This window comes from Malaclemys terrapin, chromosome 9, assembly GCF_027887155.1.
Source record: "Malaclemys terrapin pileata isolate rMalTer1 chromosome 9, rMalTer1.hap1, whole genome shotgun sequence".
NCBI classification, from domain to species: domain Eukaryota; kingdom Metazoa; phylum Chordata; order Testudines; family Emydidae; genus Malaclemys; species Malaclemys terrapin.
The window spans coordinates 97,356,622-97,376,849 of NC_071513.1; the positions used below are offsets into that span (position 1 = coordinate 97,356,622).

The 20,228-nt window shown below is 43.4% G+C and overlaps 2 protein-coding genes across 6 annotated transcripts in view; one reads left to right on the top strand and one right to left on the bottom strand.

Annotated features, from left to right (window-relative positions):
* MCF2L2 (MCF.2 cell line derived transforming sequence-like 2) overlaps positions 1 to 20,228 on the bottom strand; it is a 319,504-nt gene that overhangs the window by 100,897 nt on the left and 198,379 nt on the right. The gene's annotated exons all lie outside the window — the stretch shown is intronic.
* B3GNT5 (UDP-GlcNAc:betaGal beta-1,3-N-acetylglucosaminyltransferase 5) overlaps positions 14,215 to 20,228 on the top strand; it is a 74,978-nt gene continuing 68,964 nt past the window's right edge. Inside the window, exons 1-2 of one of the 2 annotated variants that reach the window (XM_054039918.1) lie at positions 14,215 to 14,318; positions 17,190 to 18,085. The gene's annotated coding sequence lies outside the window, so the exon portion shown is untranslated. The remainder of the gene's footprint in view (positions 14,319 to 17,189; positions 18,086 to 20,228) is intronic. The other variant, XM_054039919.1, reaches the window with a different exon arrangement.

Consider the following 20,228-nt stretch of genomic DNA (forward strand, 5'->3'; position numbering starts at 1 on the left):
ACTTAGGTACCTGGATGGAGGCCTGAGGCTGGATCACTTTAAGGGAACTGTGTTGTTTGGACTTCTGCATAACCAGTGAGATAATAAAGAAGCTGTTTTATGCTGGTTTGGTAAATCTAAGTATATGAATATCCACCAGCTTTATGGGGATTTTCTGCCCCATTCTTTGCAGTTCACTCTAATTGACTGACCATAGCTGGCCTCCACGAGGACCCTGGTCACAGTGGTGTAGTCGGGCTTGGATACACATTACCACAGGTTAATTGAGTTTTTGGATTAGACTTGTCACACACTTGTCAAAATTTAATTTTGATATTAGAGAGTTTAAGAGTTAAAAATCAGTTACCATGAGTGACCTATGATCAAGATCCTGACAGAAAAAGCCTGGAAGAATTGTGCTCACAGAGGGGGTTGTCTTTTAAGAAAAATGCCCCAGAGCAGGAACTGAAAAATCTGTTAATTGCCAGTGATAAGGAAGCAGACCCAGGGAAAATGCTTGCAGTGAGAAACCAGCAGCTAGAACTTGAACAAAAGCAAAATATACCTGATATGGAAGGAGAAGCTGCTGAAAGAGAACACCTGTGTTTTGAACATGAACAAAGAATGGCAGATATTTGATTGCAGGAAGTAGAATCTAAGGCAAAAGTGGACAACTCAAGAGAATAAAGGGACAACAGGAACTGTATCATCCTGAAAAGCCAGATCCTCTCAAGAGCAAAGATTGGGGATATAATCTATCCAACTTGTAACAATGTTGGTATGTTGTTTGACTCTAAGCAGTTGTTTGTGTGTAACCAAATTTACCCCAACACGGCCACCTTTTATGTAAATGCTTTTACTGTGAGCCCAGGTAAAGGTAACCCCATAACTTGTGCAGAGAATGTAAAAATCAATGGTAAACACTGTTTAGGGCAAATTACAGCTTCTAACATCACTCTTGTTAAAGTATATTTTGTCAAAGAGGAAGATTATTTACCAAATCAGAGTGTGAATATTGTAATCCTCTTTGAGTTTACTGTAAGTGTGCCTTTAGCCAGAAGCCATCTTGAATGGAATGGTGTTAAACATGAAGTTATAGCTGGTGTAAGGAAGTTATTGCCTAAGGATCTTTTGATTGGGGATGATATTAAAACTTTGTTCAGTCAAGTTGATGACATAAACCAGTCACAGGAAAGAAATAATCTTGAACCTGTGTCTGTTAGGGGCAATGATTTGCCTATGGAGGGTTTCTCCGAATGTTTGTCTGAGAAAGATAGCTGTTTATCTGTGCAAAGAAGCAGTGTGTATGTGGAAAAAATTCTTAAGTGACTGTCTGGTATCTGAGAAGTAAATTTGGCATTAGATAAGCAGGGCCGGGCCAGCTCCAGGCACCAGCTTAACAAGCAGGTGCTTGGGGCAGCCAAGGGAGAGGGGCGGCACCTGCGGCAATTCGGGGGCGGCAGGTTCCTTGCTCCCTCTAGGAGAAAAGGACCTGCCGCTGAACTGCCGCCGCCGCCGATCGCGGCTTTTTTTTTTTTTTTCCAATTGCTGCAGCCGATCGCGACTTTTTTTTTTTGCTTGGGGCGGCAGAAATGCTGGAGCCGGCCGTGTAGATAAGGCTCAGGGAAATGTTTCTCTAGAACAAATTAAAGTTGGTAATCAGGTTAAAGCCCTAACTGAGGAAGGAAAGGGTACAGTATTAGTGAGTGATGAATTGTTGGCAAGTAAAGTTTGTGAAAGTAAGCCTGAAAAAGGTAGAAATGATTTGTTTAAAGTAGCTCGGTGTAGTGAGACACTAATTGTGAAAAGCGACAGTTTATCTGTTGAAGGAAAAACTGTTTCCAATTGTTTGTCTGTTGCAAACAGCAGTGTGCCTAATGAAGGAGAATGTACCTCCAGTCTTTTGTCTGTGGAGCAGACAGAAAATGCTTCTCAGCTGATGCTACTTAAGAATTTGTCAGTTGGCCCAGAGTTGTTTCTGGACACAACTAAGGCCCAAGAAGGGAATGTTCCTAAGTTTGTGTCTGCTAAGGAGAATGACATTGTAAATAGGCTGCATTCAGTCAATGTAATAAATAGCTCCCAGAGACCAAGCGATTCTGGTGTTTCTATTTTGCCTGTTGCTAGTGTGTTGCTGGGTAAAGATATGACAACCTTGTCTGATCAGGGTAATATCATACCCAGCGCACAAGGAAAGCATGAAGGTAATTTGACTGTTACCTACTGATACTGTGGAAACTTGTAACAAGGAAGAGAATGCTTCTAATTTTTTGACTATGAAGTCTAGCAGTTTACCTGAAAGGGGTTATGTAAAAATCCTCCTGATGGGCCAGAGGTGATTCTGGGTGTAAGTGAAACTCAGAAGAAATTTGGTAATTTGTCTGTTATGCCAAAGTTGGTTCTGGATATAAATAAAGCTCAGAAAGAATCTGTTGCAGTGCATGATATTGCAGAAGGAAGGGAATTTCTTGGTGAAGTCTTTTAAGTCTGTGAAAAGGAATTGTTTCCATTGACTCTTAATGGGCCATTGTTGATCGTAAACAGTCTCTCTTCTGAGGAAAGTGTGTTAGTGCCTAATGGCCAGAGTCTTTCAAATGTGTATGAATCCACTGGCCTTCCCTCAGAAAGACCCAGTGTGGATAGCTTTGAAAAGATTTCAGATGAAATAAAAATTGTTAGGGAGTTTAAACAGCCCTATAAGCTTAACCAGCCTGTTGGGGGAGATAATGTTGTTGGAACATGAATGTTTCCATGTTGTTTCTTTAAGTAATCAGTCTGTGACTCAGGTACTGAGGAAAGATCAGGTTATTGTTTTTTTCAGAGCAGAACAGCCTTATAACTGAACCCATAGGCGCCGACTCCATAGGTGCTCCGGGGCTGGAGCACCCACGGGGAAAAATTGCCCACCAGCAGCTCCCTGCCCAGCTCACCTCCACCTCCGCTCCACCTCCTCCCCTGAGTGCACTGCGTGCCCGCTTTCCCCCTAGCTCCCACCGGTTGCACCACGTGGCTGGGAGGGAGGGAGGGAGGAGGAGGGGGAACGCAGCATGCTCAGGGAAGAGGGGGGCTGGGGCGGGGATTTGGGGAAGGGGTCCAATAGGGGCAGGGAGGGGCAGAGTTGGGGCGGGGACTTTGGGGAAGGGGTTGGAATGGGGGCAGGGCAGGGGAGGGGAAAGGGTAGAGTTGGGGCGGGGCTAGGGAGCGCGAGTACCCACCAGCGCTGGGGAAAGTTGGCGCCTATGACTGAACCCACAAGGATGCAGTGGACAGCAGGCAAACTCTCATTTCTAGATATTTTGGATATGACTTGTAGTCTCTTAGTGGACTTGACATGTGATTCCATGGGTATGGATGGGTAATGGAAGGACAAAAGAACCTTGAGTCTAACATGCTAGTGAAAATTGATAGTATCCCTTTAAGACAGAGTCCAGCCTTGGAATTGATAAAGCTTGAAGATATGAACACTAGTAAATAAGTTAGTGTCTGTGTTGATGCAAATTACCTGAGTGACTGGGGGGAGAAAGACTTGCCTATAGCCATTAGCAAAGAGGATGCACCCAGCCAGCCAATGGATTCTATTACACAAAAAAGTTCAGATTTTGACCCTACTGGACAGGGAGGAAGGGAAGGATTAAATCTTGCAAATAAAAGCCACAGGTTAACCCTAAAATACCAACCCCCCAGGAAGTGGTTAAACTAAAAATCTATGTTAAGGAAGACCCCGAGGTCAAGAAAAAGCTACAAAGGTTCAAAGGGAATATTGAACAAGTTGACCGAAAAATCATTTTGAATGTACACTTGTAATAAATGTAATGTTAATTTTAATGAGAAGGTTAACTTTTGTGAGTGTGGTGCTGATACCAAGAACTGTAAAACTGGACAATGTGCATGGTCTCTTGAAAAAAACCCTTCAACATGTTAAGAGTGGTGAATAATAGAAACCCTTATGATTATGCTTTTAGTTCAACAAGAACACACTTTGTATTAAAAAGCCTAATAATGTTAAGGTTTCACAGCTAATGCATAGACACATTTCTAAAACTTTCCACAGCAGAAAAATCACTACAAGCTTGAACTACTGTCCACAAAGGGAAACTAGGGTACAACACCTCACAGCCTTCATGTGTGGACTAAGTTTTTAACTTGGGCCAAAGCATGCATGAATAATTTGGCCTCACAAAGAATTCAATGTAAACACAGCTCATATCAATGTTGGAAGGTCCTTAAGGTGTACACAGGCACTCTAATTTCGCCCTTCCACACCAGTCTCACGTTGGGGATGTGATGCATGGCTAGAAAGGGTTAAACATCCTGCAAAATAAATAATCCTCAAAAGATATGTGGGAAGATAATGTTTATGTTTTTGTGTTTTTACATATGTATGAGTAGGGTTAACTATGTAATCAACAGTCCCAGTCTATGCTGTATTCTGATCATTCAGAGGTCAAAAAAACATCTGATCATTTAAATGAACTGTAAACATGGGTTATCTCAATATTCATCTCTCTTTGAAATGTACTGTGAATGGTGGAGGAACAAGCAAATGGCCTTGTTTTAATTCGTATAGCTAAGTACCGGTGATGGACCTCCTTCAAAGTCATCCTAATTACCTTTTGTTCCCTGAGGAACTCCAACTTGTCAAAAGACATGAAATTGTATAAAAGATCTGTGGGTCCTGATTCTGTCATCTCAGATCTGCTTAGGCTTAATCAAGGGAAGTTTGAATCGCAAGACTGAGGTCTCAGTTATGCTGGTACGCCCTGAATATGATATTTGGACACTGGACTATAACTTATTAACTGAATTCTAAAGGAACTCTTTGCAACTACAAAGCTCACCATCGCTGCTATGAATCTGAACCTTAATGGATTGAACTCATGTCTGTATGTATATTGATTTATTAACCATACTCTCTCTCTCTTTTGTTTTTTAATAAATTTTAGTTTAGTTAATAAAAATTGGCTGTAGCATGTATTTAGGTAAGATCTGAAACATTCATTAACCTGGGAGGTAATGTGTCCGATCCTTTGGGATTGGTAGAACCTTTTCTTTCCTATGATGAAATAAGATTTTCAGAAATCATCATATTTGACGTGGGTACCTGGATGGAGGCCTGAGGCTGGACCACTTTAAGGGAACTGTGTTGTTTGGACTTCTGCGTAACCAGTGAGGTAATAAAGAAGCTGTTTTATGCTGGTTTGGTAAATCTAAGTATATGAATATCCACCAGCTTTATGGGGATTGTCTGCTCCATTCTTTGCAGTTCACTCTAATTGAGTGACCATAGCTGGCCCCCACGAGGACCCCAGTCACAGAACCCTTGCAGGAGAATCATGGTAGTGCTGATGACCCCCTGGAAGACCTTGCAGTCAATACAAAAAATGAATGTGACCTCCACTTTCCCTATCCTCCTTCAAAAATCTTTCACTACACATTTGAATAGCGCAGGGGATGCTCTATTTAAAATATATTTTCCATGGCGGATACACCCTGAATAATTCAACGTATTAAGTTCTCAAAACTAGGAGTGTGTCTAGTTGCCAGAATTAGAACTGGGGGTCAGAGCCCTTGGGTTCTGGTCCTAGTTGCAAGTCTGACTTCTTTGTATTTTTACTTCCTTTCTTATTGCGGAAGCATTACAGGATGAAATGTCAACATTCTGGCCCTTCTTCCAGACACATTTCAGAAGTTCTGTCTGTCTTGGGAAAACTCAGTCTGCCTGATTCATCAACTTTTTGTTTGTCATGCTGACTCGGGGGAAAAAAAGGCTATACATAGAAGTGATTAATGTTGATGACTTCATACTAAGGCCTTGAGGGAAGCTACATGCCAGATATACCTGACTTGTCACTGAGAGTGTAAAAAGCTAATGATGAAAAGAGTGAGCTTTAAGAAGTGCCTTTGACAGCACTTTCATATAGTCAATTTCATTTTCTGGGCATCATTTACTTACTCAGTTTATCCCCTTGCTGAAAATAATAAACATTAACCAGGGAATAGAAAACTCCTTATAAACATGTTTTAAAAGAAATTAACAAAAAAAATCAGCACCTAAAATACAAAGGTTGCTCTGTCAGGAACTGAAATTTAAAAAAAAAAAAGTGTCATTTTCAAAATATTTCAGTTGACCGTTTCCCTTTCGATTTTTTAAAAAATAATCAAATCTGTAGAATGACCTAGTTTACCATTAGTTGTTGGCATGGGTTCTGACAAGGGAGACCATGCTTAAAAAAAATTAATCAAATGACTCCTTTGTCATTAGAAAAGAGGAAATTCGGGGGATTATAGAGGAATAGAGAGACAAATATGAAAATTTAGGCCACCCCAGTTCTAACCATTTCAAATTGGGAACTAAACTAAATAGTAGTTTGGGGAAGTCGTTGCTTCATAATTAAGTCAGCAAGTTTGTCAAAATAGATCAGTGAATTAGTTATGTGCCTTTTGTAAAATGACACCAAAAACACTCAATTTTTTTCATTTCAATGTTGTCATCATATTGAGTACTTCCAGACCACTACTCTGACCAACTCAATTCCCCTGTCATAACCATCATATATGAACTGCAAAATACTACAGTAATGCAATGTTATGGTAATACAGTTGGACGAAGTCCAGAAATACACAAATTTAGGTTCCTACATTAACTTGGTCACATTGCACACACACAGTTCCAGAGCTTCAGACCCATTAAATTGCTTTGCCACCCTCATGGTGCAAAACCAATCTTAACAGGGGCTTTGCCAGCCAGTGGAGGATTTCCCCCTTTGTTAGTGATGTAGGGCTGCTGCAGTGACTTTTACAGTCTTCCTTCCCAGACTTGGGTGTAGGGAGCCTTATTATGCAGTGCTGTAGTTGGGATTACAAGTAGCAATTAGAAATGAGTCACACTGTTTTCACAGTTGAAAATTCCAGTTTGCTGTTTTAATTTATTCTCAGTTTACCTATTTAAACGGAAGGTGAAAATGTGTCCCTAGTGAAGAAACTACTGATCTGAGGCTCTTCAGAAATCTATCACCAAGAAGTACCACTTTCCACAGTGAAAGGAAACAGCGGAGGTGATAGACCAAACCTATGAATCCGATAGCCCATTAAGGAAGATAAATGAAACTGAGACTTGTTTTTAATCTTAGATAACCAAACCTATGAACTCTGGCAGAAATCACAATAAATAAATACATTTTGGGGGGTAGAGGGATAGGAAAAGTGTATTTTAAATTATTTCTAGATTTTTCTCTATTACTATTATTTAAACATCACTTAGGTAGCATGGTAAAATTACACAGCACTCTACAAACAAGTTCCCTGGCAGAGAGAGTTAGCCATTACAAAGAATCACATTTTGTATTGCTATAGGATCAGACAGAAGAAAAAAGTGTCTGGGAAGGAGAATACAATGCCCTGGTAATATTAAGAAACACAGCAGAAATTAAAAAAGAAAAAGTGAAAGGTCCTTTAGGCCTTTAAAGATTTCCCCTAATACAATCCACCAAAGGAAAAGCAACATAATTTAGCAGGCTAAAAAAGGAGTTCTCACCCTGTTTCTGCCTGTACCTTGCTGTATGTCCTTGGCATGACAATTAACATCTCTAGTTGGCTCCATTTCACTATTTGTAACATGAAGATATCACTTATTTCACAGATGTGTTGTTGAGATTAATCAGTTAATGATTGTAAAGGTATATGAGCACTAAGGATTATTATAAAAAGAAGAACAGGAGTACTTGTGGCACCTTAGAGACTAACAAATTTATTAGAGCATAAGCTTTCGTGGACTACAGCCCACTTCTTCGGATGCATATACACGGCTGTTACTCTGAAAGGATTATTATGACCAGTATGAAATTAAGTTGCTGACGCTGTCAACTATTAAGTTGCTGACGCTGTCAGGTATTATTCACGTTCAGAATCATAGTCACGTGAAAGAAATAAAGATAGGCTAACATCGTAAGCCTGTGCTCTTATATCTTGGCATTTAATAGCACATCTCAAATTGCCACATCTATTTCCTTTTAGAAGCACCTGGCACAGTTTTATAGAGACAGTTTAACTTCATCCGAATGAGTTATTTCCCCTATGTATTTTTCCTTTGTGAGAAAATTTGGGTCAGATCTTGCAGTGCCTTTTTTAAAAACAAAAATCAGTCTTATGGCTTTATAAAAAAAATCACATCTGAAACATTTACATGTATTTCTCTTTCTTTAAACCAATTACTCCAAATCGAACACTGTCTGAGATTGATTTAACTTTGACCTACAAGAATTAAAAGCAATACCCTCAGGTCAGTTTTTTGTAAAAACCAGGGGGGTCAATTTCAAAAGTGCTTGGCACCTACTCAGGAGCACCGCCAGCTTTTCTGGCGCCCTAGGTGGCGGAAGGTCCCGCCCCGAAATGCCGCTCCCAACAGAGGCGGCGGAAGGTCCCACCCCCAAAATACCGCCGCGGTCGCCGCCCCCCAAATTGTAGCACCCTAGGCGACCGCTTAAGTCGCCTAATGGGTTGCGCCGGCCCTGCACCTACTGTTACCAGCAGCCGGCACCGTTGAAAATGATGCCCAGAAAAGATCAATAGAAATATTTCCAGGATTTCCCCGGGGGTTATTTTATCTACTACCTAAGATCCACAAACCTGGAAATCCTGGACGCCCCATCATCTCGGGCATTGGCACTCTCACTGAAGGACTGTCTGGATATGTGGACTCCCTACTCAGACCCTACGCCACCAGCACTCCCAGCTATCTCTGTGACACCACAGATTTCCTGAGAAAACTACAATGCATTGGTGACCTCCCAGAAAACACCATCCTAGCCACCATGGATGTAGAGGCTCTCTACACAAACATCCCACACACAGATGGAATACAAGCTGTCAGGAACAGTATCCCTGATGATGACACAGCACAACTTATTGCTGAGCTCTGTGACTTTATCCTCACGCACAATTATTTCAAATTTGGTGACAATATATACCTCCAGACCAGTGGCACCGCTATGGGCACCCGCATGGCCCCACAATATGCCAACATTTTTATGGCTGACCTGGAACAATGCTTCCTCGGCTCTCGTCCATTCATGCCCCTTCTCTACCTACGCTACATTGATGACATCTTCATCATCTGGACCCATGGGAAGGAGACCCTGGAAGAATTCCACCATGATTTCAACAGCTTCCACCCCACCATGAACCTCAGCCTGGACCAATCTACATGGGAGGTCCACTTCCTAGACACCACCGTACAAATAAGCGATGGCCACATTAACACCACCCTATACCGAAAACCCACCGACCGCTACACCTACCTTCATGCCTCCAGCTTAAACCCCGGTCACACCACACGATCCATCGTCTACAGCCAAGCACTGAGGTAAAATCGCATCTGCTCCAACCCCTCAGACAGAGACCAACACCTACAAAATCTTCACCAAGCATTCTCAAAACTACGATACCCACACAAGGAAATAAAGAAACAAATCAACAGAGCCAGACTTGTACCCAGAAGCCTCCTGCTACAAGACAGGCCCAAAAAAGAAACCAACAGAACTCCACTGGCCATCACCTACAGTCCTCAGCTTAAACCTCTCCAACGCATCATCAGTGATCTACAACCCATCCTGGACAATGATCCCTCACTTTCACAGACCTTGGGAGGCAGGCCAGTCCTAGCCCACAGACAACCTGCCAACCTTAAGCATATTCTCACCAGCAACCATAACAACTCTAACTCAGGAACCAACCCATGCAACAAACCTCGATGCCAACTCTGCCCACATATCTACACCAGCAACACCATCACAGGACCTAACCAGATCAGCTACAACATCACCGGCTCATTCACCTGCACGTCCACCAATGTTATATATGCCATCATATGCCAGCAATGCCCCTCTGCTATGTACATTGGCCAAACTGGACAGTCACTACGCAAGAGGATAAATGGACACAAGTCAGATATCAGGAATGGCAATATACAAAAACCTGGAGGAGAACACTTCAACCTCCCTGGCCACACAATAGCAGATGTTAAGGTAGCCATCTTACAGCAAAAAAACTTCAGGACCAGACTCCAAAGAGAAACTGCTGAGCTCCAGTTCATTTGCAAATTTGACACCATCAGATCAGGATTAAACAAAGACTGTGAATGGCTTTCCAACTACAGAAGCACTTTCTCCTCCCTTGGTGTTCACACCCCAACTGCTAGCAGAGCACCTCACCCTCCCTGATTGAACTAACCTTGTTATATCCATACTGATTTATACCTGCCTCTGGAGATTTCCATTACTTGCATCTGAAGAAGTTAGGTTCTTACCCATGAAAGCTTATGCTCCCAATACTTCTGTTAGTCTTAAAGGTGCCACAGGACCCTCTGTTGCTTTTTACAGATTCAGACTAACACGGCTACCCCTCTGAGTTTTAAAACAGTTTTTCTAAACACTACTCTCCCTCAAATTTCCAACCCAAACATTGCAACACCATGCTGGTGCACAAAAGCCAGAATTAGTTAAACTGGTTTCCTTGTCTAATAAGAGAAATGCGATAAGAAACCAGCCCCACCAATGGCAAGTTAAGGAATCTGATTGTCAAAGCCTTACCACATAACTGATCTAATTTATGGTCGCTTACACAAGGAAAGCCAATTTTCCCATATGTTTTTAACTTTGAAAGGGAACATTTTATCTTTTAGAGTTCTTCCCTGCTTGCCAATTTTGTTAAAGAGCATAAGGTAAGGGCGCAGGAATAATTTGTATAGTGGGCAGTAGTGTAGCTAGCGGGGTGCAGGGGAAGCAGCCGCTTCCCCTCACCAGTTTTCCCAAAAGCGGCGCCTTTCCAAAGGCGGCCGCCGGCCGGAGGAGGAAGGGGGGGCGCAGCGCGGCCAGCAGCCATGGAGGGGCGGCAGGTGCACGGCAGGAGGAGCAGGGGGGCGCAGCATGGTGGTCAGAGGAGTGGGGGGAGGGGCGGTCAGCAGTGCAGCAGGAGGAGGAGCCAGGGGGGCGTGGCCGGAGGAGGAGCCAAGGGGGGGCTGCCTTTTTTAGGTTTGCTCACCCTCCTCTTAAAAGCTGACTATGCCACTGATAGTGGGGGTGCTGAAAGCGACTGAACCAAACTATAAACCCTGTATATAATGGAAACCATTTCAAGCCAGAGTGTGTGGCAGCAGTTCCAGCACCTATGTAAGGGGTGAAACAGCTGTATTGCCTCTCCTGAAAAGTACTTTATAAAGCACCTGGATTACCAAGCAGGAGAATCCCAGTATTGCAAACACTCACGGGTCTGTGAGAAGAGCGAAGGGATTCCTGTAACACCACAGCTCCATTCAGAACCGCAATATCTTTGAAGAAAGACAACAAGGAGTCTGGTGGCACCTTAAAGACTAACAGATTTATTTGGGCATAAGTTTTTGTGAGTAAAAACCTCACTTCTTCGGATGCATAGAGTGAAAGTTACAGATGCAGGCATTATATACTGACACATGGAGAGCAGGGAGTTACTTCGCAAGTGGAGAACTAGTGTTGACAGGGCCAATTCACTCAGGGTGGATGTAGTCCACTCCCAATAATAGATGAGGAGGTGTCAATTCCAGGAGAGGAAAAGCTGCTTCTGTAATGAGCCAGCCACTCCCAGTCCCTATTCAAGCCCAGATTAATGGTGTTGAATTTGCAAATGAATTTTAGTTCTGCTGTTTCTCTTTGAAGTCTGTTTCTGAAGTTTTTTTGTTCAATGATAGTGACTTTTAAATCTGTAATAGAATGACCAGGGAGATTGAAGTGTTCACTTACTGGCTTATGTATGTTACCATTCCTGATGTCCGATTTGTGTCCATTTATTCTTTTGCGGAGGGACTGTCCGGTTTGGCCAATGTACATGGCAGAGGGGCATTGCTGGCACATGATGGCATATATAACATTAGTGGATGTGCAGGTGAATGAGCCCTTGATGGTGTGGCTGATGTGGTTGGATCCTCTGATGCTGTTGCCAGAGTAGATATGGGGACAGAGTAGGCAATGAGGTTTGCTACAGGGATAGGTTCCTGGGTTGGTGTTTCTGTGGTGTGGTGTGTAGTTGCTGGTGAGTATTTGCTTCAGGTTGGGGGGTTGTCTGTAAGCGAGAACTGGCCTGCCTCCCTGTATGTGGGGCCAGTAGGGTCACAAAGCTCAGCCACTAGGCTTGCTGTGGCTTCATCAGGGATACTGTTCCTGACAGTTTGTAGTCCATCCTCATGTGGAATATTGGTATAAAGTGCTTCTACATCCATGGTGGCCAGGATGGTGTTTTCAGGAAGACCATCAATGCATTGTAGTTGCCTCAGGAAGTCGGTGGTGTCTCGAAGATAGCTGGGAGTGCTGGTAGCGTAGGGTCTGAGGAGAGAGTCCAAATAGCCAGATAATCCTGCTGTAAGAGTGCCAATGCCTGAGATGATGGGGTGTCCCGGGTTTCCGGATTTCCGGATCTTGGGTAGCAGATAGAATAGCCCTGGTTGGGGTTCTGGGGGTGTGTCCATGTAGATTTGTTCCCGTACCTTAGCTGGGAATTTCTTGAGCAGATGCTTTGTGACTTTGTCCTCACCCACAACCACTTCAGATTTGGGGACAACTTATACCTTCAAGTCAGTGGCACTGCTATGGGTACCCGCATGGCCCCACAGTATGCCAACATTTTTATGGCTGACTTAGAACAACGCTTCTTCAGCTCTCGTCCCCTAGTGCCCCTCCTCTACTTGCACTACATTGATGACATCTTCATCATATGGACCCACGGAAAGGAGGCCCTTGAAGAATTCCACCTGGACTTCAACAATTTCCACCCCACCATCAACCTCAGCCTGGACCAGTCCACACAAGAGATCCACTTCCTGGACACTACAGTACAAATAAGTGATGGTCACATAAACACCACCCTATACCGGAAACCTACTGACCGCTATACGTACCTACATGCCTCCAGCTTCCATCCAAGACACATCACACGATCCATTGTCTACAGCCAAGCTCTAAGATACAACCGAATTTGCTCCAACCCCTCAGACAGAGACAAACACCTACAAGATCTTTATCAAGCATTCGTAAAATTACAATACCCACCTGGGGAAGTGAGGAAACAGATTGACAGAGCAAGACGGGTACCCAGAAATCACCTACTACAGGACAGGCCCAACAAGGACAATAACAGAACACCACTGGCCATCACATACAGCCCCCAGCTAAAACCTCTCCAGCGCATTATCCACGATCTACAACCTATCCTGGAAAATGATCCCTCACTCTCACAGACCTTCGGAGGCAGGCCAGTCCTTGCTTACAGACAACCCCCAACCTGAAGCAAATACTCACCAGCAACTACACACCACACCACAGAAACACCAACCCAGGAACCTATCCCTGTAGCAAACCTCATTGCCTACTCTGTCCCCATATCTACTCTGGCAACAGCATCAGAGGACCCAACCACATCAGCCATACCATCAAGGGCTCATTCACCTGCACATCCACTAATGTTATATATGCCATCATGTGCCAGCAATGCCCCTCTGCCATGTACATTGGCCAAACCGGACAGTCCCTCCGCAAAAGAATAAATGGACACAAATTGGACATCAGGAATGGTAACATACATAAGCCAGTAAGTGAACACTTCAATCTCCCTGGTCATTCTATTACAGATTTAAAAGTCAAACTATCATTGAACAAAAAAACTTCAGAGACAGACTTCAAAGAGAAACAGCAGAACTAAAATTCATTTGCAAATTCAACACCATTAATCTGGGCTTGAATAGGGACTGGGAGTGGCTGGCTCATTACAGAAGCAGCTTTTCCTCTCCTGGAATTGACACCTCCTCATCTATTATTGGGAGTGGACTACATCCACCCTGATCGAATTGACCCTGTCAACACTAGTTCTCCATTTGCGAAGTAACTCCCTGCTCTCCATGTGTCAGTATATAATGCCTGCATCTGTAACTTTCACTCTATGCATCTGAAGAAGTGAGGTTTTTACTCACAAAAGCTTATGCCCAAATAAATCTGTTAGTCTTTAAGGTGCCACCGGACTCCTTGTTGTTTTTGTAGATACAGACTAACACGGCTACCCCCTGATATTTGAAGAAAGAGATACTGTCATCTAAATTCCTGCGGCTTGCGTCCTGGAGCAAGCTGATTGGCTAATGACCTCACTGATCCTATATGCTGGATCCCTGTGTGAAATGCATGAGCCAGACTGGCTGTGGATGGTTAAGAGGGTAGGGAGCATGGGGTTTTGCTCTTCGGTTTTGTTTCTATTTGATCGGGAAGGGAGAGGGGGGGAAGCTAATACCCAGCTTTGCTGATTGAAGGCAGCTGACTCTGTGTTGGGTAAGTGTCTTTCTCTCTCTCTATAAAGTTTGCTTGGTTTATGAACGTCATTTTATTTTTAAAAAGACCGGCTAGAAAACATTCCGCCTTTGTTTAAAGCGAGCACTGTTTTAAAACGTTGTTTCATGGAAAACAAGTATTTCAAACTAACTTGAACGCACACTTTAAACTCTTACTTTTTTGGGGGGGAAACGACGGTGGTTTTGCTCTCTTTTAGGCTTATGTTAGGAGTCAAACAGTTCTACAGCTTGCGTGTTCAAAGTGTTTCCTTTTTAAACTCTTCCTATTCTTAACTTCGCAGTGGTTATCTGGGTTTAAAAAAAACCAAGCGTGCTCTTTCCACATTTGAAACCACGCGTTCCACTCGAATTACTGGGTTCAGGGTAGAGTGAATCTATTCGAACTTTATTTGGTATAGACTTCTAAAGCAGAGATGTAATGTACTAGACGTTAGCTGATCAGACTGAGATATTTCTCTTCATTGCTGATCATCTAAACCTCCTTCTAAAACAAACAAAAAAAACTTTCTATGGCCCCTTGTGGAGTTTTTTTTTCTTCCACGGAGGGACAGCTTGTCGCTTGGTAGTGAAACAAGCCATTCAAAGTGGCGGTAGAATAGGAAAATCCTTTGCTTCCTCCCACTACCGCCCCATAATCCTTCTCAGCCTCCTAACTCTTCTGACTATTTCTGCTGTTCCAAACTTCGGCGGCTGTTCCTATGTCGACCCAGTAAAACAAGCAATTCCGGCTCAGAGAGTTTCTTTGCTGCTAGGTGTATTTCAAAATATAACCTCCCCTCTGAGCACTGCTGAAATCTTCCTAGTAAACAGCAACAGTTTGACTGCGAGAGAGACTCTCCTAACACAGAGACTGTTGTATTCCTTGAAACTTTAGAAACGTGTCTCTTTCCCGCTTAGAGGGGTGGACAAAAGAACCCTGCCTCTCAATTGGAGATCAAAGTAAAGCATTAAAGTGGCACTGGAATAAAGCTAAGGAATTTTTTTGTCATTGCATGTGGACGGACACCTTATTTTCAATCTGAATACAGGTTTCCATTGTGTGTTGTGAATATATCTGTTCCGTAGCTGAGAGGGAGGGCGTTCCCACAGTAACCTCCTTTGTTTCTCTCCCACCCACCCCCAGACACTGTAGCTGGCTGGCCACGTGGTTGCAATTTGCAACGCGCCGCACTAGTCTCTACACACATCAGCAGCTTTGGCCACCACATCAGTGGGTGCTTTGCTACCTTCTTTGCAAAAAGAAGAACAGGAGTACTTGTGGCACCTTAGAGACTAACAAATTTATTAGAGCATAAGCTTTCGTGGACTACAGCCCACTTCTTCGGATGCATATAGAAGTGGGCTGTAGTCCACGAAAGCTTATGCTCTAATAAATTTGTTAGTCTCTAAGGTGCCACAAGTACTCCTGTTCTTCTTTTTGCGGATACAGACTAACACGGCTGTTACTCTGAAACTTCTTTGCAAAGTGCGCTGATCCTCCCATAGATGAAACCAACGTGGCTATTATAAAAGTCTGTAGAACTTAATAGAGTGATCTATTTTATAGAGGGGTTTCCCCGCCATCCCATATAATTCTAGAGCAGCGATACTCTTTCAAATTGTGTAGGATTTTCCCAGTAGGGTGGGGCAGACGAGGCTGAATGAAACTCAGCAGCCGCTCTAGCCAGAGTTGCAAGGACAGGAACTTAGGTGGTTCCTCTTCATATGATCTCTAGATTTTTTTTTTTTTTAAACTTGTTCAGAAGCGCTGGACAAGGTTTGGAGTTAATGGTTTCAGATTAGGGGTGGGGGGAATTTGTGTCACGTTTTGGGGGATTCAGGGGGCAGCATAGTTTGCTGCTAGTTTTGAATTCCTGCAGCCCTGTTTGGTCTGGGCCACTAGAAAATGGTGGAAGTTGTGGAGTATCTTTCTTAAATCCTAATCTGCGTTGCGTCTTTGTGGGTTGGGACTGCGGGAAGGCTGCTTACAATTCCTTGGGGATTTGAACCCATCAATGTTATTTCATACAGTTTTCCCCTCTGCTCAGTGAAATCCTGACTGAAATGGCTGGCAGGGGTCGAGTGAGAGCAGGGCTTCTGTGAAAGAAAGGGGTACCCTAAGAAGCTGTGGAAGGCCTTGCTTTGTTGTTGGGACTGCAGTGAAAGGAGTGCAGGCAGGCTGTGAGACATAGGAGTTTTTGGAGAGTCTAACCTCTTGCCCATCCCAGGGGGATGGAAAGCTGAGTTTAGTTTCCTAGCCCACTAACCATATGATTACAAGGAAACCTGTCAATTTAAACTCCCCAGGCCTGATTCTCTACAGGGTTGCATTTCATGGAGTTGATTTACACCTGTGCAAAGTGGTTGTAAAAAGCCACTATTCTGGGTTAGCCACACACCGCAGTGGAGGATTGGGACCAGTGAGCTTTTCCCATGTGCAGGAACATTTAGTTTTGTGACTACAGTACCCCCTAGACACACACACACACTGAGAGAGCATGCGCACTCACGCTCTCTCTCTTAAATCTCGTAGAGCTGGAAGAGACCCTGAAAGGTCATCGAGACTAGCCCCCTGCCTTCACTAGCAGGACCAAGTATTTGCCTGATCTGATTTTGCCCCAGATCCCGAAGTGGTTTCCTTAAGGATTGAACTCACAACCCTGGATTTAGTAGGCCAATGCTCAAACCACTGAGCTATCCCTCCCGCAATGTCAGATGATGTAGTCCCTCATAGCAGCAGTGTGTGTAAGTGCCCAAATCCATTGCAATTACTGGGGGTGGGGTGTGGAGTTTCTTCTATCCTATCATCTCTAATGTTTTGTTTTTCTCCACTCTCCCACCCCCACCAATCTTTTTGTTTTTCTCTTTGCAGTTGGAAAGGGTCATCCTAGAATACGAAGGTGCAAACTTCTAAAATTCAAAATTATTCACTCCTGTTGGTTTTTTTTTTTTTAAAAATTTGCATAGAAATGCTAGTGCATAAATGGGAACAAAAGGCAGCTAAAACCTCGCTGATGTGACAGGATGGGTAGCATGGGCTCACACTTGATGCAGCGAGCACAGAAAAATTTCACAAGTTCGTCACTGGTGTGTGGCTGGAGACAAGTTTGCTGCATGGCTGGACTGACTTCAGTGTGAAGTTTGGAGGTGTTTCTGCTATTAAATATTAATTACAAAGACCCTGTTGAAGACAACAATGATGGTGGCTAGACAAGTGAACAAAAATAAATAAACTGCTGCACCCATAAAGTTTTCAGTGGCTGTACCCACTGTTTATTAAGGTAGAAAATCTAACTTGGAGCCTCTTCTAGTGGAACAGAGATGTGACTTAACTGTGCTGTCTTAAATTGCTGTAGAAATGTTGTTAGAAGCAAGATGTTTGGTGCCAAATGCTGCCCACTGTGGTAGTCAGGACACACTACCTGAGCCTGGCCAAACTGGACTAATGACTACTGGAAAAAAATCAGAACAGTAATTACCCAAAGGCTGGGGAGAAATATGTGGAAATTCCTGAATTCTAGTGTCTGAAATACTGTAAACACTGGGCTACTGCATCTATTGTTTGTTTCTACAGCAACCAAAACAAGTTAAGTTCTTTACATATGAAAACAAGTGAGATCCATGCCCTAAAGAACTTGCAATCTAAATACTAATCCTAATTGAGGGCCTCATCTAACACCTATCAAACTGGATGTTTTTGACAACATTGAGCTTTTTCCATTGATGGTAATGCAGGTGGAACTGATGCACTGGAGCGCCAAAGAAAAAGTAAGTGTAGCAAGGCTTTGGTATCCCTGAGGCCTTGTGTACACTGCCCCTTTACAGCCCTGCAACTTTCTCGCTCAGGGGGTGCAAGTTTCAGCGCTGTAAAATGGCAGTGTAGTCAGAGCACCAGCGCTGGGAGCCATCTCGTTGGGGTGGCTTTTTTTTACACAGCACTGGGAGAGCCGCGACTACACAGCCACATTAAAGTGCTTTAATGTTGCTAGTGAAGACATACCCTGAGTATCTTACTATCTATGGCCTGCATAATTGTAGTGTCTCTCCAGTAGCTGAGTAATCCCATGGAGGACTCTTGAATGAGACACTTTGAACTGAACTCTGTATTCAATGGGGAGTCAGTGCAGAAAATATAGATTGGGTGTTGGAGATGTGTTCGCTAAGCAAATGGGCTGCTGCACCTTGTACCACTTGTGTGGCTTTGCTCTGAGTTACTATAACGAAGTCCAGTGCTCACATGAGGACATAGATCACTGTGGCCACATCTGTGTTTGATAGGATGGGGGTGTAATTTTCTGGTTGCTTGCAGATGGAAGTGAGTGCCCAAATAGCAGTGGAAGAATCCTAAAACAGCGGTTCCCAAACCTTGCCCTTGCATGACCCCATTTTCAGATGTATTGCTTCCTGTGATCCCACGCCACATGGAGGATGCTATTTTACTTTACAAAATGGCTTTCTTTGCACAGCATGACCTTGCATGCCTATGGTGCATGTGAGGTCACGCTACATGAAGATCACCATTGGTAAAATGGCATCTTCCATATTCGGGATTGCCACAACCCCATCTGCTGAGGAAGTGACCCCATTTGGGGTTGAACTCAGTGTGGGAACTGCTTTCCTAGAGGATTCCAGTGCTGCAGATTGACCTAACAGCCCGAGGACACTTTTCCTCACGTGGGGAATGTTCTAGAAAAGGCAGATTTTGAGAAGCACTTCCCTCTTACCAGCATCACCTCAGGCTTCCCATCGTATCTATATTTTTTTAGACCTATTGTGCGGCATAATATTTGAGTGTGTTGTGGAGCATGTATGCTAGTCCTGTCTGTCAACTTTGCCAGGTCCAGCTTGGCTGGCTAGTGGGTCCTTCAGATACTGACTTCTTTACAAAAACTTGGACAAAACATGATTGTTCTTGTGAAATTGCCAGAGACACTAAAACATGCTCTTGAAAACATTCAGGGATGTGTGGTCCACCTTCCAAGTCCAATCAGTCACTCTGTGCTCAGCGTAGCCCCCGCCATCTTTACCACTGGGTCCTATTTTGCTGAGGCTGTTGTAGAGGGAGATGTCCCTCACTAGTGGCATCTTTAACTTTCCCAGGGATGCCTGGGATATGGCAGAAGAGATCTAAATCAAACTAGTGCACTACCTTAATTTTTTAAGATGCTTAATCTATTTGAGACTTCAATCTGAAAACACTGTTTCCCCACATGTTCTGTTCAGTACACTTCTGTTCCCAGATAGCCTCACCTGTGCAACATCTTGTGAAAACTACCATAAATTATCTTAAAAAATGTAAGGTTCCTTGTTACCTGCATTATTCCTCTTCTTTGCTAAAGAACTGCCAATTATCCCCCAGTTAATCAAGGGAAGATTTTTTCCAAGGTAAAAATTGCTGTCCTCATCGGATAATGTTTTTACTAGACTCCTGCACTGGTGCCTACATATTACAATGGTGGGTGCAGTATTTATACTTCTACAAACTAGACTAAGGGAATATACAGAAATGAATTTTTCATCAGATTACTGATTCATATGGGAGTGACAAACTTCCCAATGTCTGTATAGCTGCCTTAGCGTTAAGACTTGTCACTTGGTCTCAACTAAATTATATATACATGAATACATCATTGTTTGATGTTAAATTTAATTTGCCAACCTGACTCTCTCATAATGCGCATCTGTTCTCATTTAATCCTCTTCCCCTTATGACTTTCCCTTCCCCCATTCTGTATTCTCTGTTCTCTCATCCTTGTCCCTTTCTCCCCTGCGGCTTATATTTAGTACTCACTTCCCTGCTGCTTCTCTGCCAACTTCCCTTTTCCATTCAAATCCTTTCTTTGATATATTTCTTTCACTAAACCTTCCCATAGTGATTCCCCTCCCCCATCCTAAAGAGGTGCCAGTATCA